At 43.5% G+C, this 20,087-nt stretch overlaps 1 long non-coding RNA gene across 1 annotated transcript; it reads left to right on the forward strand.

Moving 5' to 3' along the window:
• Positions 1-408: 408 nt before the first annotated feature.
• On the forward strand, positions 409-19,504 carry LOC117578552. The gene is made up of 3 exons (XR_004573385.1): positions 409-585; positions 14,317-14,320; positions 19,494-19,504. It is a non-coding gene; the product is annotated as an uncharacterized LOC117578552 (long non-coding RNA).
• Positions 19,505-20,087: the final 583 nt, after the last annotated feature.

Genomic DNA, 20,087 nt, shown 5'->3' on the forward strand with positions numbered 1-20,087 from the left:
CTCTCTAGCAGATATTGCTCGCCTCTCAGTCTAGCAGCTTCCATCTCTTTCTCTCTTTTCTAGGAGCAGCAGCATTTTGCACATTAAACAAAAACAATTTTAATGAAGCAGAACTAATTTCTAATTAAAAGCAACATTAAAGAATCGAACAAAATAAGGCAAGGCAGAGGGAAGGGTCCGAAAAACAAGAACAGAGCAGACTCTCAGCATCATTGTAGGGGTGAGAGCGAGAGAGCGCTAGGGAGTGTGTTGAATGTTCAGGAGAGAGAAGAATGATGGAGAGAAGAATGAAGCTGGTTAGCAGCGACACACACGGGCAATAACGAGTTTAAAGCTCCGCTAACTTTTGAGCTGGCTCGCCTCACGCTACCATACACTCTCACACACACACACACGTGCACACAGCAGCAGAAAGACAGACCACAGTCGGTCATAGAAAGGGGCAGAGGAAGAGAGTGGCCGACACACACATAAAAGTTCTATACTTTTATTTTTATACGCAGCCCAAAAATAATCGCATTATGATAAGAAAAAAGAGCGCAGCCAACCATCTCTCGCTCAGCCCCACTCTCTCACTCTCTATCTGTGGCTGTGTATATGTTTGTGTTTGTGTGCGCGACGAAAAAGAGGTAACAGCGGCGAGATGGCTTGGCAAACTTTATCGAAACTTTGATACCCTTTGAAATGCGATATGGTTTGTGTGCTATATTGATGCATAGATTAAAACCAAAGCAGACAGAGAAAAAGAGAGGTAGCATAGATACAGAGAGAGGGAAAGAGGGAACAGCTAAATAAACTTTTCCCAACGAATTTCGGATGGAAATGTATTCGAGGGTATACAACGAAGCAGGAGACATGCAGCCCCAACAAGCAGTGCGGCACACAATTTATATTTGCTTTTAATGCTTGTTGCTGCTGCGGCCTGCTGCTGCCTTTTTTGCTGCTTGCAAACAAATAAAACTGGTTTTCAAGTCAATTAAACAAAACAAAAAAATAAAGGAGAAAAAATACAACAACAACAAAAAAACCAAGAAACACACAAAAAACAGCAAAAGCAGAAAAAGGAGCAGGGAAAATAAACGCAGACGAAGTAATAGTAGAAGATGAAGGAAAATGACACAAACCCAAACCGAATGGAACAGAGCAACTTTTCCAGCAATAGACAAAAACCAATGGGCAGGAAAAATACGAAATTTTGTACAGATTCCCTTGATATGAGATATCAACTATTATACATTCCTCTGTGTGCAGCCAACAGGCTGTAATTAAGTTGATTTGAGCACAAAATTTGCAATAGATTAAATCTTTCAGCTATTTTCCCTCATTGAAACTAAATATAATTGAATACTTTTGATCGTCAGTTTTTGTGAGCTTGTTAAATCAAAAATAACATAAAACCCCTCAACATTTCACCCCCTCCCCCTGCATTTAAATGGTTTAAAACAAGGCTTTGAGGGATTTTCAGACAAGGCAATTTTTCAAAATAATAAATGTGGTAAAGTAAATAAATAAAGTGAAAACTGCAGGAAAACTGTAACCCAAAACTGGCCACGAAATCTCCTCCTGTGTTTATTGTCTGTGTTTGTGTGAGCCTGTGGAAAATCGGATAGCTGCGGGGGAAAACATTTAATGTCAGCTATAGGATATTTCCAAATATTTCAAAAGATTTTCTCCATGCGAGGGACTCTCCAACTGTGTGTGTGTGTGTGTGTCTGTCTGTCTGCCCCAAAGTATCGATTTAAAAAGCTCTTGTTTAATTGAAGACCTCAAAATGTTTTGCTCATGTTGTTCTTGTTGTTGCTGTGTCGTTGGGTGCCAAAATATGCAAAATACACACAGACGAGTCGAGCACTGTATCTCTTTGTCCCCCTCTCTGTGCATGTCTTTCTGTGAAATGCAATGCCACAGCAAACAATGTGAAAATATGCAAGGAAATCAAAAATGCAAACAGAATGAGCTGCAACTAGAAGCCCCGTGGCACAATGGGTTGGGCGGAGGACTGAAAAGCATTCATGTGGCGCTCTAATAAAAATCCAACAAATAAGATAAAATAAGAACGCCCGCGAGGAAATGATTTAACTAAAAGCAAACAATAAAATGGCACGAGACGACACACTCCAAACAAAATAGAGAGGCGGAGATACAGAAAGATAGGAAGTGGGAGCTGAAAAGTAAATGCCGTCGGCATTTCTAAAGCCAGGAACGTACAAGCCAAGATATTTCGTGAGGAAAAAGAGACTAGCCCCTGCCCAATTATAAAGTCTATTTGGGATTTGCCAGCCAGACAGGCGACTGTCGGCCTGTCACACCTTGGAATGGGCCGCACAGAGGGGTGGCGGCGGCAGTTGTAGCCCTGCAATATGTACACGGAGTGTGTTAATGTCAAGGTTAAGGGGGAAATAATGTTGATTGGAAATTGTATATGGGAAAAATGTGTAGATAGTTGAAGCTTTAACGGATCAATTTGCTCAGAGTTTGTTTTTCTATTATTTGGCCTGTCGCCTCTTTACCAGACTCCCGCACCAATGCTCCTCCTGCTCGTCCTCGTCCTTGTCATATTTCGCTACCATCAGAACAACCTGTGCCACCAAATAAGCTCAGCCAATTTATTTTCCATAACAACTGTGCGCGGTGCTGCGTATGCATGGGATGGCAAAGAAAACGAAGAAAACAACAACGAATCACAGGGAAAATTGTGCAAAAAAAAATTACACAAACTCTGCTTTGCCCTTCAACTACCGACAACAAGCAGAACCAGAAAAAAAAACACAAAAAAATAACGAACGAACCGTCAACCCTCCAAAATTGGCACAGTCAACCAACGCGTTAGACATGCTGTCCCCGTCTCTCGTGTGGGTCTGGGGTCTGTGGAGCCCTAGCCTTTTCCCCTCTACCTTCGATTCTGCTCTAGCTACAGCTCCTCAATGTGCATTACGTTCATGTTGTGCACGGCAACAACAACAACAGCACAGCACACACATCCATTGTTTACAGGCCTATTCGTAATTTTCTGTAACAGACACAGCAGCAACAGCAAAAACAACAGGAATAACAGCGATACCAGTGGGCAGAAAGACGTATGGGGAGGGGAGACTATCCACAGTTTACTCTTCTCATTTTTGGTAGGTGGAGGGCTAGGGCTAGGGGCCAACCAATCTGAGGAGCATGTCGGATCCATGCAAATTTCGAGGTTGGCTTTTTTACTATGGAAATGAAGATGAGAAATTGTTCCTTGGCTTGTTTTTTCTCCGTTTAGCTGTGATGCCCACTGGTTTGCCCTGTTGTGGTCTGCCAAGGGGGTATTGGTTATGTGTACAATTATGTAACCACATCATAAAGAGTAACGATTATGCACGACAGGAGCAGACTTTTTCTGTTTTATTACAATTGCATAGCAATGAAATTATTTATGGCAAAAAAAAGAAGCGTTTGGGAAAGTAAAGCAACATTAAAACGGATTAAAGTTTACAAACAAGAAAATATTTTGTACACGAGTAGAACAGTTTCTGCATCCATATAACAGTTTGTATAAAAGTCTGTACGGGCATATAACACTTTATCGTTAATTCGAAATACTTATTTTCTCGAGTTTTAAATTTGCATCTCTATGAGAACTTAAACTTATCTTTCTGCATATTTGTTGGGTTAAAGAAGGGTAACTTCTCGTAGATCAACTTCTATCCTTGTCTCTAGCATTTTCACATGTTTCTTTTTGTTTATTTTTTTCCTGTGGCATATTGAAATTAATGTAAATTTTTTCATACACTTGCGCCCTATTGGGTTTCATGTTTTCCACTCTTTAAACGGAACGGGGGGAGTGCATACCACAGAGGAAGCGGCAAAAGCGGCTTATGCGAACATACAGACAGAGCGGAAGTGGGGAAGTGGGGAAGTGGAGAGGGAGTAGGAGAGGACGAGTAGGTGTGGCAAGAGGCGGTTATTGATTTCGATTTTGTAGAAGAATCTTTACTTCTCTTGTGAATTTATTTGATAATGAAATACCATTTATGGTTATTGTCTGTCGTCTTACCGTCTTCCCTCCTGTAACCCGGATTGTCTCCGTCCCTGTTTGTGTCTGTGTGGAAGAGGGAGAGAGCAGATGAAGCACTTGAGATTGCTTCGGGAAAAAGGCAAAAGAAATGCCAAGAGAAAAGCCAAATAAACAGGTTCACTGTACAGCAGGGAGGAGGAGCATGTAGAAACGAGTCGGAAAGAAAAACAGGAAAATGTATTTATCATTTATTTCTGCCAGATTTCCAGGCACACATTTTGTTGTGTATCTTTTACCTGAAATTTTTGGCACAATTTGTTGATGCAACAAATAATGTTGAAATCAACATAAAATCAAGAACAAAACATGAAAGAAACAAATAAATTAAAGGGGGATATTCCCGTTTAATGCGAGTGGCAGAAGCAGCGGCACTTATCGGGTGGCCACCAACCCATTCACCCACTCATAAAACATGCAATTAACGGTACATGAGAGGAAACAAAGAGTGTGTGTGTGTGTGTGTGTGTGTGTGGCTGCAGGAGAGTAACATTTTGCGGAAATTGTTGGTTTGTAATTTGAATTTGCGCCATTTGCATTCAATGTTGCTGCCCCACTCGCAAATGAGACACAATGAATGCGTGTGTCCTGCGAACGAACCCAAAATACACACACATACGCGCACACGCACACACGCACAAAAGAGTTTTTCTACACTGTAAGAAAATGTAAAGATTTTCTATAATTTTGCTTAAGTCTTTGCCTGTTATTGCTTTCTCTCAGTGGGTTTGTGCCCGTGCTTTTATTAGCTTTTGTAACATCGGGTCTTCTCCGCTACTTACACCTCCTGTTGCGGCACTCCGCACCCTGCCCTGCCCTTCCTGCCACCCCTCACTTATTGTTCATTCCCCTTTATGCTCCTGACACGCTTTTGGCCGCAACGCTGCGTTGAGTCGAGTCTCCTGCTCTGACGACGTCTCCAAAAACGGAAAGCGGATGTCGTCGGCAAGTGTAGACATATTTTCTTAGTAACTTTTCCAACGAGCAGCTCTATTCCATGTACCCCTCAAGCCACCCACTCAATGTGTTCCTCTCCCTGTGCTTCTCCCTGTTCCATTTCAGGTCCCTCTCTCTCTCTCCTGCCATAGAGCTAGAGCTGAAAACTTGTGGCAAAAGTTTGGATTCTGTTGTTGCTGTATTGTCGAGTCAATGAGGCTTTTTTTTATACATGAATATGTATATGTATACAGAAATGTAGATATATGTATGTACATACATATGTATACTACATAGAGGGAGCGACGGAGAGGCAAGGCGTGGACCCTAGTGGGGAGACAAAGTTTGTTTAGTGCGTTTTCTTGGGGAAAATGAAGTTGCTTTCGACTTTTGCTTTCCTGACTCTGATTCTGGGCCAAAAGTGTATTAAGTCTGTGTGTAATATGTGGTGCTCCTGGTAAAAGGTAGATCCAGGCAGCGCCTTGATAGGCACATACACAGAATAATCCGCAAGTTTAATCGGATTTTCCTGTAAGTAGCTAAAAGTTATGTTAACGATTCCACCACCTGTGTGTGGAAGGACACGAGCGACACACAACCCCCCGCTCCATGGCTGATCATCGCAAAGTTGTGGCGGGGGATAAAGTTTGTGCAACTTTATAATTCATATTATTGCTGATTAACTGAAAAGTTGTCAATTATTGAGGCGGAAATGGAAATGTAACGAAACGAACGTAAAGCAAACACAAAAAGTTGTGCGCCCGGAAAACAGCTTTTAGTTGGACATAAACTTTTGAAGTGGAAAACAAAATAAAAACCTTTTTAGTCAGCAAAATGTTGCGAAAAATGTGGGTTGCATGGTTTTTGTTTTTCAATTTCTCTGCTATCTGTATGCCATTTCGTTTATATCTTTAAGTGCCTTTAAGCGGCTGTTGTGCCGCTCCCTGTGCCTGTTCCTGCCCTTGACTGGACCAATGTTCGGGCGGGCAGCACTTGACAAACACTTGTGTGACAGCATTTTATGAAGTAAAGCTGCCATTACTCGGAGTTTTATTACCCCACCTACCACCAACCGCACTGATATGGCCTTGCCACTGGAGCCATAGGAGCCGAGTGCCCTCTGGCCCATGTTGCGCCTCACGTTCAGTCAATTTCCCATGGTCCCCCTCGCTTACACTCATTTGCCACATAAATATCCAACTCCAAAAGCTAATAAATTCAGAGGGAACATAAATATCGACGATGGAGAGCAAAGAGTGCAGGAAGAGAGCAGCAGCGGGAGTATAACGGCAAGATTGGGAGTGCAGAAACAGCGGGAACATAACGCCNGGGCGAGGCGGGAAAGCAGGGGGGAAACAGGGGAAAGGGGGGGGGGGGGGGGGGGAGGGGGGGGGGGGGAGAGGGGGGGGGGGGGGGGGGGGGGGGGGGGGGGCAGCGATATGGCAGGGAATGGTGGGGTGTGTGCAGGGCAAAGGCTCCATTTAAGGAACTAACCTTTAAAAAATGTCGAGAAGTAGTGGAACGGAAGGTGGAATGGTGGGAAATCCGTGTGGAGAGACGCATGGAAATGGCGTGCCATCAATGAGGCGTTGCCTTCACTCCCCTCCCGGCCACTGCCATTTGTGGCTCCCTCTAGCGTAGAGCGCGTGCATTTAATATGTTCCGTTAGTTAAATGAGCAAAATTAATAGCGCACACACACACACACAGGCCCACATTGTTGCGAGGGAAGAGAGGGAAAACACGAATGGTCAAGCATGACTGGACGTGATAGTCGCCTCTGCCTCTCACTGCTTGCGCACTGCTTGATTGATTAAGTGTGGAGTGAACTTACTGCTTGTCTACTGCTTGAAAGGAGAGGATTTTCCCTTACCGAAAACGAAATAAAACTTCATTTTGATGTCTCCTACCATTAATTTCGCTTTCCATTTGTCAGCTTTGAAACTTTTGTGGTTTTTCGCCTTAATTGCATTTTATTTTCTGCATATGACAAGTACCCAAGTCAAAGGGAAAACCACATTTGGAACGAGTTCTCGCTGGTTACTGGTTTGGAATTTAATTTTCAAAATGCAACAAAGTGTTGAACGTTAAAAAAGGGAATCTTTGGCATAAGTAAATTGATAATAAGCTTACCCCGAGTTATATTTTTCCATTTCATTTCATATTTTTCCACCCCAACCCATGACAGAGATGATTAACAACCAAGGATAAGCTTTTAGTTGACGCCCGTTTCCATCTAATAGAATTATATCCGTAAGATATGAAATTATGGCTAGTTGGGGGCCAAATGATTTATGGAGTAGTCCATGGACGCGGGGTGGGAAAATTAACGCAACAAAAGGAGTTCAGTTATATCTGCTGCCTGCAAAACTTTATCAATTACATACACATCAAAGCGTGTCTAGTCATTGCCAGGCCCTCCCCACTGCTTGACATAATTACCAGAATCGGCAGAAGCCAAACAAGCGACGCACAGGTACAGGTACAGGTAGAGGTGTCGGAAAGAAGAGAAGATAAGAGAAGGTGTGCGGTGTGCTGCCTGCCACTCAGTGGAGAGCGGAGCACTGTGCAATTATTCTCCATTTTCGTTTAGGTGGAGCCAACAACCACCGAGGCAGCAACGTGTTGTGGTTATAGCGGTTTCCTCCCAGCCATCTGTCTCACTAGCATTCTGTTTTTGGGGTTTCTTCTGTAGTGTTTTGTCATTTAAATATAATTTATATTACATTTCGAAGTCGAGAACTAAACCTAAAACTCATTTTAAGCAATTTTTGACAGTTTTTCTCGATCTGTCACTGGGAAAAGGAAGTAAATTTTTCATTTATTTTCAATTCATTTGAAGTCTCCTTCTCGCTGCGACTACAACTGGCTGGAAAAGTAATTTTTACTACTAGCTTGAACAAATTTATATCAAACACTTTCTATATTTTGTTCCAAAAATGGAATACTTGTTTCGCGGAGCATCGTGTGGTGGGGCGGCACAGCCAGCTCCTCCCTCATGGTACCAGAAGTTGGTCAAAAAAGAGACCCTCGAGAATCCTGGCAGCGTGGAGGAACTGTTCCGGAAGGTGCGTGAGACTCAGCCGAACTGCTTCGATGGCGCCAAGGTGGTGCTGAACAAGGGTCTGAGCAACCACTTCCAGATGACGCACACCATCCAGCTGGGCAACGCAATGCCGAGCTATCGTCTGCAGAGCACCTACGTGGGCACAAAGGTACACACTCCCGGCGAAGCTTTTCCCGTTCTGTTGGGCGATATTGACGGACAGGGCAATGTCAACTGCAACATAATCCATCAGTGGACCGAGCGTCTGCGCTGCAAATTCAGCGCTCAATTCCAGGCGGGCAGTCAGAATGCCATGCACCAGGCATCGGCTGATTATCGCGGCACGGACTTTAGCTGCTCGCTGACTTTGGCCTCGCCCGGACTGGCCACTGGCTGTGGCATGATCGTTGCCAACTTTCTGCAGGCAGTGTCCCGCCGCTGGGCCATCGGCACGGAGTTGGCCTACCAGTGCGGCTCCAATGTGCCGCGCGGACACTTGGCCATGGTTTCGCTGCTGGGCCGCTACGAGACTGAACGCTCCGTGTCATCGGCCACCATTGGAGCGACGGGCATACATTTGGGACATTGCCTGCAGTGCAGCGATCAGCTGCAGATTGGCGTTGAGTTGGAGACCTGCCTGCGCTCCATGACTTCGGTGGCGACGCTCTCCTACATGGCGGAAATCGCGAAGGGGCATGTACAGTTTCGTGCCAGCATCGATAGCAATTGGTGTGTCTGTTCGGCGTTGGATAAGCGTTTCCAGCAATTGCCCTGCACGCTCCAGCTGACTGGCTGTCTGCAGCACAAAACTGGCAACATGAAAGTCGGTTTAGGGCTACTTATTGGATAAAGAACGGCAAGAAGAATCGAAAATTGTACAATGTAAATTTGGAAATTGAACACTTTGAAATTTTGGCAATAGTTTAGGATAGAAAAACAGTGTACAAAAAGCCATAGAAACATATTTTGGAACCTCTGCGGCTTCCCCCATGATTTCGGCAAGTGAAAATCTATCGAAAATCGAATATAAATCGATAAGTTACTGCCTTACCACCTCCATGGTCTCGATTCATATCGAAGTCATAAAAATCAATCACAAATTGAAGGACTTTTTGCAGACGAACTGCAAAATTCAGTTGTTGGCGAGACTGTACATGAAATCATCATCATCATCATCAGCAAGAATCCCATCAATCCAATCGCTCTGCGCCCCACGCCCCCGGTTTGTGGCACTCTTTAAACGATGCAAGCTCATCCGTTGCCTCTTCAACCCGTTCATGCCACACTCAAGGTCAATACAAAATGGCGGCGCGTATCCGTTGAAAGGCATTAACATTCCCCACTGATTTTCCTGCTTCACTCGGTTTTTCGGTGAAAAAAGTTGAGCGCATTTGCGAAACTTTTGACAAAAAGTGCATTGCGGGAGGAAACACATTTCATTTGGTGCTTTCTGATGGGAAAAACTTTACAGATCTGAGCCGAAGAGCAAAGAATACTCTGATTGCAGTGCGGGTATGTCCAGATTTCGATGGGTAGAAAGAAGTATAGGGGATCTAGACACTCCACTCTTGTTGCTCCTAGCTTCTGTGTTAATTAAAATGCTCCCATTTGCAGGCAAATATTTATCCACCACACGGATATACTTTGGTATATTCGATAGTTCAGCGACGTGCGAAAGTTGTTGAGCTTACAATACAAATTGGTAGATTGTGAGTAGACAGCACCACACAACCCCAGCCCCACCCCTGTGCTCTGCTCAATGGCTGGGATTATTAGAGGGTGTCTAGGCTCCACCCTCTTTGATGGACGCATTATGTTTACTCGCCTTTGGTGGTGTGTGTGTGAGGCTGCCTCTTGATATCTGCCTGGTCCTAACTCTGCACACACACACACATTCCTGGGCATCATTAATTAAGATGCACAAACAGGCCATATGTGAGATGTGTGTGGCGACTGATTGATACCTAATACCCCAAACACATCAATTAGCGAGAGTTTCGATCACTTGAAGATGCAATTTTGTAATGGATTTGCCGGATATTCATTTGAAACTGTTGATATGGCTAACAGATAGGGTTAGGTCAACAGATTTGCCAATGGTATTAACAATTTCCTAATTGAATTTCGGTTATTGCAAAGATTCAAAAGATTAGACCCCATGCTGAGTTTTCCCATTGTCCAGCTTTGTGTTAGCTGCTTCAAAGGGTAAGTGGAAAATTCCTTTGAGCTTTTCTTTATGCTCATTAGCTTTGAATTTATATGGATGTGGGGGTGTGTGTGTTCAGGCTTTACAGAAATTTAGGAACTCCGAAATTGCCTTCATGTGAGCCTCCCACTCTCTCCATTGCCAACTCCCATGGATGTTTGTTTGTAGCCGCTTGGTGTTTGTGTTTATGTGTGGTTTCTGTACCTCTGTGTGTGTGTGTGTGTGTGTGTGTGTGTGTGTTCTGGTGGCCAAGTTAATTCAATTTAATCAGCTGGGTAATTAGTTAGGGGACTGCTTTTGCTCTTGCTTTGGCTCTTGTCTCGCATAAATAGTTAATAAACAATTTCGAAACTTTCGAGGTTTATCCAATTTCCAGGCAAAAATAAACAGCAACTTGGAACGACAACACAGTACGAGAGGAGTACCACGTACTCGGAGCATTTCCTCTCTATAAATAATGCAATTTTCCCAGGAAAAGGCACAAGGATTGCTTTATTGATAGACTGTTCCATGAATTGTGTGATGTGTAATTACGAAATTGCAACTACGGCATCCTCTGGGTTGCAGTGAAAGTTATGCAAAGCCTCTGCAACGAATCTACTTTGAGGGCTGCAACAAACAACTGACCTTTGGCACTGTATCAAGCAATGTCCTTCCTGCTCGCCATTCAATTGAATTAATTTTGACCCATTTGGCCATTGGACCCCTCCCACCTCATCTGTCATGGCGATTATTTCCCCAATTACAAGATTTCTGTCATTTGAGTAATTACACGAAACGTTTCCCCGTAATCCAAAAATCAATAATTTGCCACAACGAAAGGTAAACAGATTTATATAATTTATTCATCTCTCTCATCTGTGAATTGTGTTTTTTGGGGTGGTCACTGGACGGGCGGGGCATTTTTACATCGCAGCAGCGACCTTCACACAGAAATGTAACCCGAAAAAAATATTGCAAGTGGCAAGTGGCAAATGGCAAACGAGCAGCAGCAGCAGCAGCACCAGCCCCAGAGCAACATTATTTAATAATACTCGTAAAAATCATAAAAAGTGAGTAATAAATTTATAAAACAAAAAAGTAAAGACGCAAAATCAACAGAGCGCAGATGTGGCTGATAAAAGGCAGCAAAACAATCGAAAGAGGCCAAAAGGAAAAGGCCTGTGCTTGTTGTATGAGGGAGTGGGGGGTTCTACAGAAGGCAGAGGTCTCTGTCTGTCTCTGTCTCTGGTTGTAGCTGCCTGTCTCTGTCTCTAGTTGAAGCACCCAGTCTCAGTCTCTGTCTCAGTCTCAGTCTCAGTCTCTGTCTCTGCTTCGGTGATATTAAGTGGCATGAACAATGAGTTTGGTCGTAACAGATTTATGATAGCTCAAGTTAATTGGCCAAACTGTGGGTGAAATTGATGGAAGTCGAAGTGCTGCTGCTCTCGGCCTGTCAAAGGGTGCAAAAGCTATATCAGACGTATCAGCTGTATTAAAGTGATGTTCTATGTGCAAATGGAATACCCAAACTGCAAAGAGTGCAGGCAGTTGTTTCACTGCCAAAGTTTCAACCATCAAAAACTCGTACCTTTTGCTCGTAATCGTACGATATGTATGCACGTGTTAAAATATGTCAGACCCTGTGAATCATTGACCCTCATCAAGTGTCTACGTCTACCCCAAGCCCTGCTCCTGGGTAGCAGCTCCAATTGAAAAGAGTGGAGATACGTGTATGTGTATCTCGTGTGCACACGGGTCAATGATATCGGGAAACGTTGGGGAGGTAGAGGGGATTTGCCATCATAAATGCATTTTGGCTGTAGGATAAAACGCTCTCACCGGTCTCCTCCGCCAATGATGATGATGATGATCCATTCATGCGCCCAACTAAAGAGCTTTTAGTTCACCCAAAAACCTTCTACCAGTAAATGGGAATGAATGTGGGTACCTATGCCAGGGTAGATCCACTGAAGGGTAGGGACAAATGCTAATTGGAGAATTGACACCCGTACCTGCTGTACCCTGTACCCTGCTGAATATCCTATCCCCCCTTGGTGTTGAATGACTCTGGAACAGATTGGCAGAGATATTCGAGTGTCTTTTGTGTTCCATTTTATTGGTGTTTTGCCCTCCCCCTACTTCCCCCCACACTCTCTCTCTCTCTCTATCTTTTTTCCCATCAACTGCACTCGCTCTCTCAGTGCTTAATAGAGCGTAAATAACAATGCTCTCCCTCTCTCTCTGCTGCACTCTCGATTTGTGTGCTTGGTTTTAGGCGTTTTAGTTTCTCTGCCATTTGTGCATTTATCAGTCGTAAATGATACCTGCCGGGGTTCAACGATTATCCACAATTTGATTTAAGTTTAAACCCGAGCAGTTAACCATAAACCAATGTAACCAAACGACTGTCCCTCTCCTCTCCCCTCTTGCTTATAATGTTCTCTTGTGTCTTTTGGGAGACCTGTTCCGGGGTGCTCTGCAATTTGCATGTGCACTATACATTTTAACGAATTCATTTGTTTGTGAAACGTGTGCCAGACAGTTCGACAAAGGGACAGACAGACAGGCGCACAGACAGCGCTGGGAGACAGTGGAACAGTGGGAGTGGGAGATAGTCGGCGAGACAGTGGAACAGTGGAACTATCAGAATTATGGTTTCAAAATTGTTTTCAGTGCTGCTGCTGAGGCCTATATTAAATGTGTATTTTCTGCTGCATTTACACACCTCCCCACCTACACACCCATCTCGCTCTCCCTCTCGCATATCTCGATCCACTTTTTCTTGTATTTATTTGTAGCATTTTTTCGTCTGTCGCATTTTATTTGCACTAAATTCCGTAATGTATGCTACTTTGTTGCTCTCGTTTGTGTCTGTGTGTTTGTTTGAACAGTGCCTGAAAAAAGTAAAACGTTTTTCACATATTGTTGAACATATTCCAAATGTTTTTGTTTTTTGCCCAATTCTGTATGAGAATGGTAAATGGAGGGGAATGGTTGAGGGAAATTCAATTTCTATTTGGTTTTTTTGGCGGAATATTATATTTATTTTATTTGCTTTGGGAATACTTTTAAATGCCTAAATGGAAAAAGACTAAAATATAATTATAGTAAGCCCCGTAATTGGTGGGGTTTATAGAGGCTGTGCTGGAAGGGTCGATTCTGCTTTCATATTTCCCCCGTTCAACCATCGATTTCAGGCGGACTATTGTTCGTATAATTTTCTTGTATTCTTTTTTTGTTGGTTGCCATTCCATATCATAATTTTCTTTGCTACTTATTTTTCCACTTTGTATACTCCGCCCACCACGCCCGCTCTTTCCTCTCTCTCCCGCCACCGATTATAAGCACCTTAGAAATCAGTTAAGCAGAAGAAACAGAGCAAAAAAGCGAACAACAAAGAAAGAGCAGGACAGAGAGGGGAGAAATCTGGGTTTGGGGTGGAGCACCAATTTGACCTTCAGCCCCGCGATGGCAAAATACTCGTTGAACGAATGAACGAACGAATCAGCTTTTCCTGACTTTGTTTTTGGGTTTTCATTTTTCATATTTCAAGCGTCGCTTCGATGGTTCCGTTGTTCGTGCATAACTTTAAGAAGAGGGAGATGGATAAAGAGAGAGATAGAGAGTGAGTAAAGTAGAAGAAACAAAGCAAGGAGAGGAGTCATAATAATGATCTTGAATGCTATGCAGATATTTATTTGCTTATTGGAAAGGATTTTTGGCACTCATTTAGATTCATTTCATTTACAAGCCTTTCTTCCACTCTTTCAAACTCATTTATTTCAAACGTTTTGCTCTCCAAATATGAATAGGTTTTTGGGCCACTTCAATCTGCCACAGCAGTCCCCGCATCTCTGTTCCCATTTCTGGCTCTATCTCTACTCCCAGTGCTGCCCCCCCCCCCCCCTTTTCGCATACAACTATTCAAATTGCAATCCCAGACTAGTTCCACAATTGCAATCCACTCTGTGGTGTAGTAGGGTTCAGGGGGAGCTTGGTGGGGTGGGGAATATGTACACGAAATTGCTATTCCTTTACCCCCCGACCCAACAGCGAGTGGGCAGGGAGGTAGGTCTATGCCCAAACCATGGAGGAGCAGCACAGTCCAGACGGATAAGCCAAAAACTGTTGTTTAAACAAACTTGCAACAACAAGGATGGAGAGCACACACACACACACATGCACAGAAAGAGAGACAGAGACAGCAAGAGACATGTACTGGTGGAGGAAAAGTTGACTTGGCATCGCTTTTGGATTGAATTGAATTGCATGGAAAAAAGAAGAAAGTACGCGGGACTGGTGCTAGTTGGCCTTAAAACTTAAAATGCAACAAGGAGGAGAATTGGAGTTGGCAAGAAGCGAATGAAGAGTGTGGTGAACGAAATGGGAAAAGCAAAAAACAAAAACAAAAACAAAAACTAGACCTAGGCAAGAGTGGAGTAGAGTAGAGTAGAGGAACAACAGTAACAGCAACTAGGCTGGTTGGTAACAGTCGAACAACTGCAAATGGAGAGTGGAGATTGCAGAGCGGAGAGCGGTGGGAGACTGGCAACAGCAAAAGCAACAAATTAAGCATTGCTTTCGGATATCGAAGGTGTAGTAGATACCCTGGCAGATCCATATGCCAGATTGAGGATGCAATATTTCTACGACAGTCATTCGATGTTGATTAAATGTGAATGATTAAGATATTTGACAGATAAACTAATTCAAGTCAGAAATCCGACTATATGCTGAAAATGTTTAAAGTGTCAGCTAGATAAAGCTGTCCCATTATTGTTTTTATTACTTGAAGGAAGTTCTTTAAAATGAAACAAAAAAAAAGAAAATGTAGGGTGTTTGAGGAATCGAAAGAAACCATTTGGAAAATATAATCCAATTTGGGGCCTGCTATTGCCCGTGGCCCCTTTACCTTTAGCTTGCTTCAACACACAAAAAATTGCCATGTACCGTACCGTACAGTACATAATATGTCTGTATGGATACGTGTGTACATATGTATGTATAAATGTACGTACATATTTATAACGTTAACTTGCATTTTGGATTTTATGTTTTCCTCTTCACATTCGGCTTCTCCTTTGCACAGTTACCCCCCGCACCCCTTGCCAAGCTGCCAGGCTGCCAGTCGTTCTTGTTTTTGGCATCGCTCTCTCTGCTTTGCTTTGTCCCACTTTGCCTCTGTCTCACTCTCCCGCTCTTGCTGTTTTTGCCTCGCTGATGGGTGTGTGTTTGTGTTTGTGTGTGTGGTACAAGAGTGTGAAACGATGCCGTGGGGCGGGGGATTTAAGCTCCGATTCAAGTGGCATTGAAAACTCTTTTTACATTTGACTCGAGCGACACTAGAGAGAATGTGATGCGGAGTGGGGTGGGCCAGCATGGAGCGGGGAGCTGGCTGGGATGGGTGGCAGACTGGCAGACGAGGTGTCGTTGGGTGCAACATTTTGAAGCAAACAAGCGGCCAAGGATCATTAGATATGCATCTGCATGCATTAGTGGTTTTATTTTTTGCGGCATCAGCACACAGCTACCTGTCCCTGCACCTTCTTTGTGTGGCAGGTGACGCATCTCGCGTGTCTCCCCGCAATTTGATTGGCAAAGAGAAAGGAGAAGACAGGGCGGTACCTCAACTTGTTGCAATTAATTTTTCAAACATTTTAAACTTTTTTCAAACACAAAAAAACAAAATCCTTTGTGAGGTTAAAACCGCTCTCTCCGCCGGCACGCTGCCACGCTCTGGCTGAAGCCTCAGCTTTCGCTTGTTCTCTTCCTTATTATTCATTCAAAATAATTCTGTGCATAAATTCAAGGATGCCAACCCTCAGCCCAAGCAAGCAAGCAACAAAAAAGGGCCAACAACTAACCCTTTTAGTAAACTGATGGAACTGATGCCTCGCCGCTACAGGAAACCCAAGCCAACCCACTGCAACCCCCTTTTCGGTGACCTCGGCAATTAAATTACACAAAAGCTTGTTTGAGTTGAGCGAAAGGAAAAACACACCACACGCAAAAAAAACACAAAAAGGAGGAGACGGCACAAAGGATAAGGAAATGTGCCAGAGAGAAGGAAAAATGAAATACATAAGGAAAAATGTCAGTTGACTGTAGAAATTTACAGTTGAGGGCATTTTTAGGGTTGCCTCCTCTGCCATTCAGGCTCGTTTTGTGGCCAAAATGAAGAAAGAAAGAAATATAAAAGATCTTTGACAGAATAAATGAGAATAAAAGGGAGGAGGAGCAGCAGCAGCAGTAGAGGAGAATGGAGTGTATCAGTTGCGACATTGAAAGAGAGATGCAGAGAGACAGAGAGGGGCAATGAGGGGCCCGGAATATTCTGAACCAGTTTAGGCACTTTCAATGATGTTTTAAAAGAATAGTTCGCAGTTCTGAAATGGCTCCGAAAACTTTAAAATATTTTTCAATTAAATTTACTAAAGCTCTGCCAATGTTTGCTTTTACTTTGATTTATTTTAAATGTTTCTAACGAGCTTCAACAGTTACCCTGCTTTAGGATTTAAATTTTTCTTCCATTTTCAAGTGTCAGCTAAAGATAATTTCCTTATGATTAGCCAGAGAAATGGCCTGTCATCACAGCCGCATGGCGAGTTTTCTTTCACCTTTTGTCATAGAAAAATTATTAGCCTGTGACGACACATTAAGCTGTCCATCTCCTGCTTGCCCCCCTTTGTTTCCCCACTGTTTCACTCATTTTCTTTCACTGATTTTCTTCATGTCATTTTCCATAATTTCCTAGGCGCCGGCCGTTGTCTCTGCTGCTGCAGCTCCTCCGCTGCTCTTTCCCCTGCTCATTTTCATTAATTTGTCATTGTAATTTTATTCACCGCTTCTTTGGCCTGCCCCCCCCACCGCCGCATTGCTCAATTTCCAACCCCATGCCCCGTGAATAAATCACCGTTCAGTGAGGCGCTCATAATCAGTCAATGTGCCGTGCAAAATTATGCAGACTTCGCTCCTCCTGTTCATCGTCTCAGTCCTCCCTGTCAGTGCATCTCTTTCACACTCGCTTGCTATCTCTATTAGTAGGTAGATATTTCCCTCTCTCTCTCTCTCTTTCCCTCTTGAATGCATTTTATTTCGTTTTATTGCTGTGACAAGCAAGTTCCGCATTTGGCGTTTCCCCCCCCAATACCCCATACCCTTACCGCAGAGGGTAACATAAATTGAAAGCAGGGAAATAACTTCAGAGATATGCAAATGATAATCTGTTACTTTGTAATCCGCATTAGAATCACATTATAAACCCATTTACGACTCTACAAAACTCCAATTTATTCTTTGAAAATTGATGGCTGAATCGAAAATTATTATTTTAGGATAAAGATATTAAATTGATGCTGGAACATATTACCACCATATCCAAAGTTCAATGAAAACTTGGACTTGAGGGTATTTGAACTTTCGACTTTTAATGTTTTTCTATATTTTTCTTGCCTTTCTTTTCTTGGCTGCCTTCTTGTTTCTTGTTTTTGCCGTTGGCTTTTTACATAATTGATTATCTGGCCTCTGACTAGACTTGAAATTTTTGCAGTTGTCCAGTGGACGCCGCCAGTGCACCCCTGCCAATGGCTTGAGAAATACAACCTCATGATGATCCCCCATTATCATCAGCCTCTCATTATCAGCCACATTGTTTTTGCTTCTCCTTCTCTCTCTCTCTCTCTTTTTTTTCCTTCTTTTACCTGTTTTGGTCACTTCTTTGGCTCTCTATCTGCTGGCCACTTGTTCGTTTTTCTTTCGATTTGAACTTTTTAGAGAGAGATAGAGAGATTTTTGCCATGAAATGCAGTTGACAAAGAGTGTAATTTCGTTGTACTTTAGTTTTCTTTTTCTTTACTTTGGGGGTGGGTAAAACTATTGCCAGACTCGTGCAGAGGCAAAGAGAACACAGCGCAGAGGCAGCAACATCGAAGTTGAAATAGAGTGGAAATGCAAGGCCGGAGCCAGAGTGGGGAGTGGACAGAACAACGTATCCACTGAGAACTCAACCGAGAACAACTGACAAAAACTGACAAAGTGCCGGAGTCGAGGAAAATAGTTTTGGGCAGGAGTTTTCCATCCTCTGCCACTGGCAACTTGTTCTTCTGTGCTTCCTCTGTATCTTGTTATTACTTTTACATTTCTTGTTCGCTTTAATTTAATTTCCGTTTACCTCTTTGGCTTTTTTACTCTCCGGGGTTATGTGTGTTAAATTTAAATTAGTGGAAAATTACATTTTGGCGCGGGGGCAAAAGGGGAAACGGAAATGCATTAGAGATACTCGAGAATCAGGTCGATGATTGCCAAGTGCAACTGCAACACACACACACACACACACACACACACACACAACTGTGGCTGTATAACTTCATAATCTGTGTGACTGTGGGTTGGGGCGAGTCCTTTGACAGGTTTGCGGATGATGCCACTGCTGGATGCCATTATGCTGGGCTACGGCCACTGGGGCAAGCCAAGGAAATTGACATGGGAAAAGTGGGTGTGTTAAGGAAATTGGTAGGTGGATATGTAACACTGGCTCGATGCTGTATGCTGGATGCCACTGACATGTTGGCAGCCATCAGGCAAGAGCCATGAGTGTATGAATGTGGGTGCACTGAAGGTATTCAACTCCTTGAAGGAATGCGGAAAACGATGTCGAAGAATCTTTTGCGACAACTTCTGCAGAAGGACAAGCGGAGATACTAAAAGAAAACGGGTATTATGACCAAGTACTACTTGAGGGAACATGGAACACACTTTAATATGTACTTGAAACTGCCAGGGAGCACCAGGACATGGTGCTCCTCCAGCTACCTCCGCTTATCCCTGCCATAATCTGGTTGTATGTGCGTTCATTTTGTTGCTGTTCATTCAACGATTGCCACATAAATATGCATTTATTATTTATAATCCACTACAAATATATTACAAACACATGTTCATGTTCATGTTCGCTGCTCTCGTGTCGCCTTCGCCTCGTGGTTTATTCATATTTAAAGCTTATCCATATGGTGGTTAAAAAAGAAGTCCTTAACCCGTCGGTGCACACCTCCAGACACCCGACATCATCATCATCATCATCAGTCTGCGTAAATCCCCATAATACCCTGACATTAAATTAGCCACCTGTCCCTCAGCCTCCGCCCCCTTTTTAGCTGTAGTTTTCCCAAATGGCTCCAAGCCGACTTCTCTCTCTCTCTCTCTCTCTCTCTCGCTCTGTGGCTGCTTGCTCTGTCACTCTGTCTCTTGGGCTGTCACGCGCTCTCTCTCCAGCTCCAGCTCCATCTGTGCATCTCCATCTCTGTCTCACATTTCGAGTAGGTGTTAAGCTGTGCTTTTGATAATGACGCACATTACATATGCAACACGAGCTTTTGCTTCCGGGCTCTTGGCTCTCGTATCTCGTATCTGCCATAGTCTCTGCCACTTGCTCCTTCCTCTGCCTCTGCCCAAAAGGCGGCAAATGTTTTTCTACTCCTCCTCTTGTGCCTCTCTCCCACTGCCATGTGTGTGCTAGTGTTTTTGTATCTTTATTTAGCTCGGAATTTGTTGCACTCCCACAGGACTCGATATCACATTTAAAACACCTGCCGCCATGGAGCATTTGTTTATCCATGTTTGCTTTTTCCCTACTGTCGCATATGGGTACTATAGGAAATGGAAAAGAAGACCCTCCCTGTGAGAATTCACAAGTTATAGTATGGCAAATGTGGGACTAACTTTCGCTGGGAATATGTAGTACAAATAAGAATAGAGTTTATACGGGTATGAGGTCTACTTGTGTAGCAGGAATAGCAGGAATTGTTTGTCTTAAAGAGCACAAGATGGGGCATGAAAGTGTCTCCTTGCAAATCGTACTGCTGAATACTGAAT

Source organism: Drosophila guanche, unplaced genomic scaffold (assembly GCF_900245975.1).
Source record: "Drosophila guanche unplaced genomic scaffold, DGUA_6, whole genome shotgun sequence".
Taxonomy (NCBI): Eukaryota; Metazoa; Arthropoda; class Insecta; order Diptera; family Drosophilidae; genus Drosophila; species Drosophila guanche.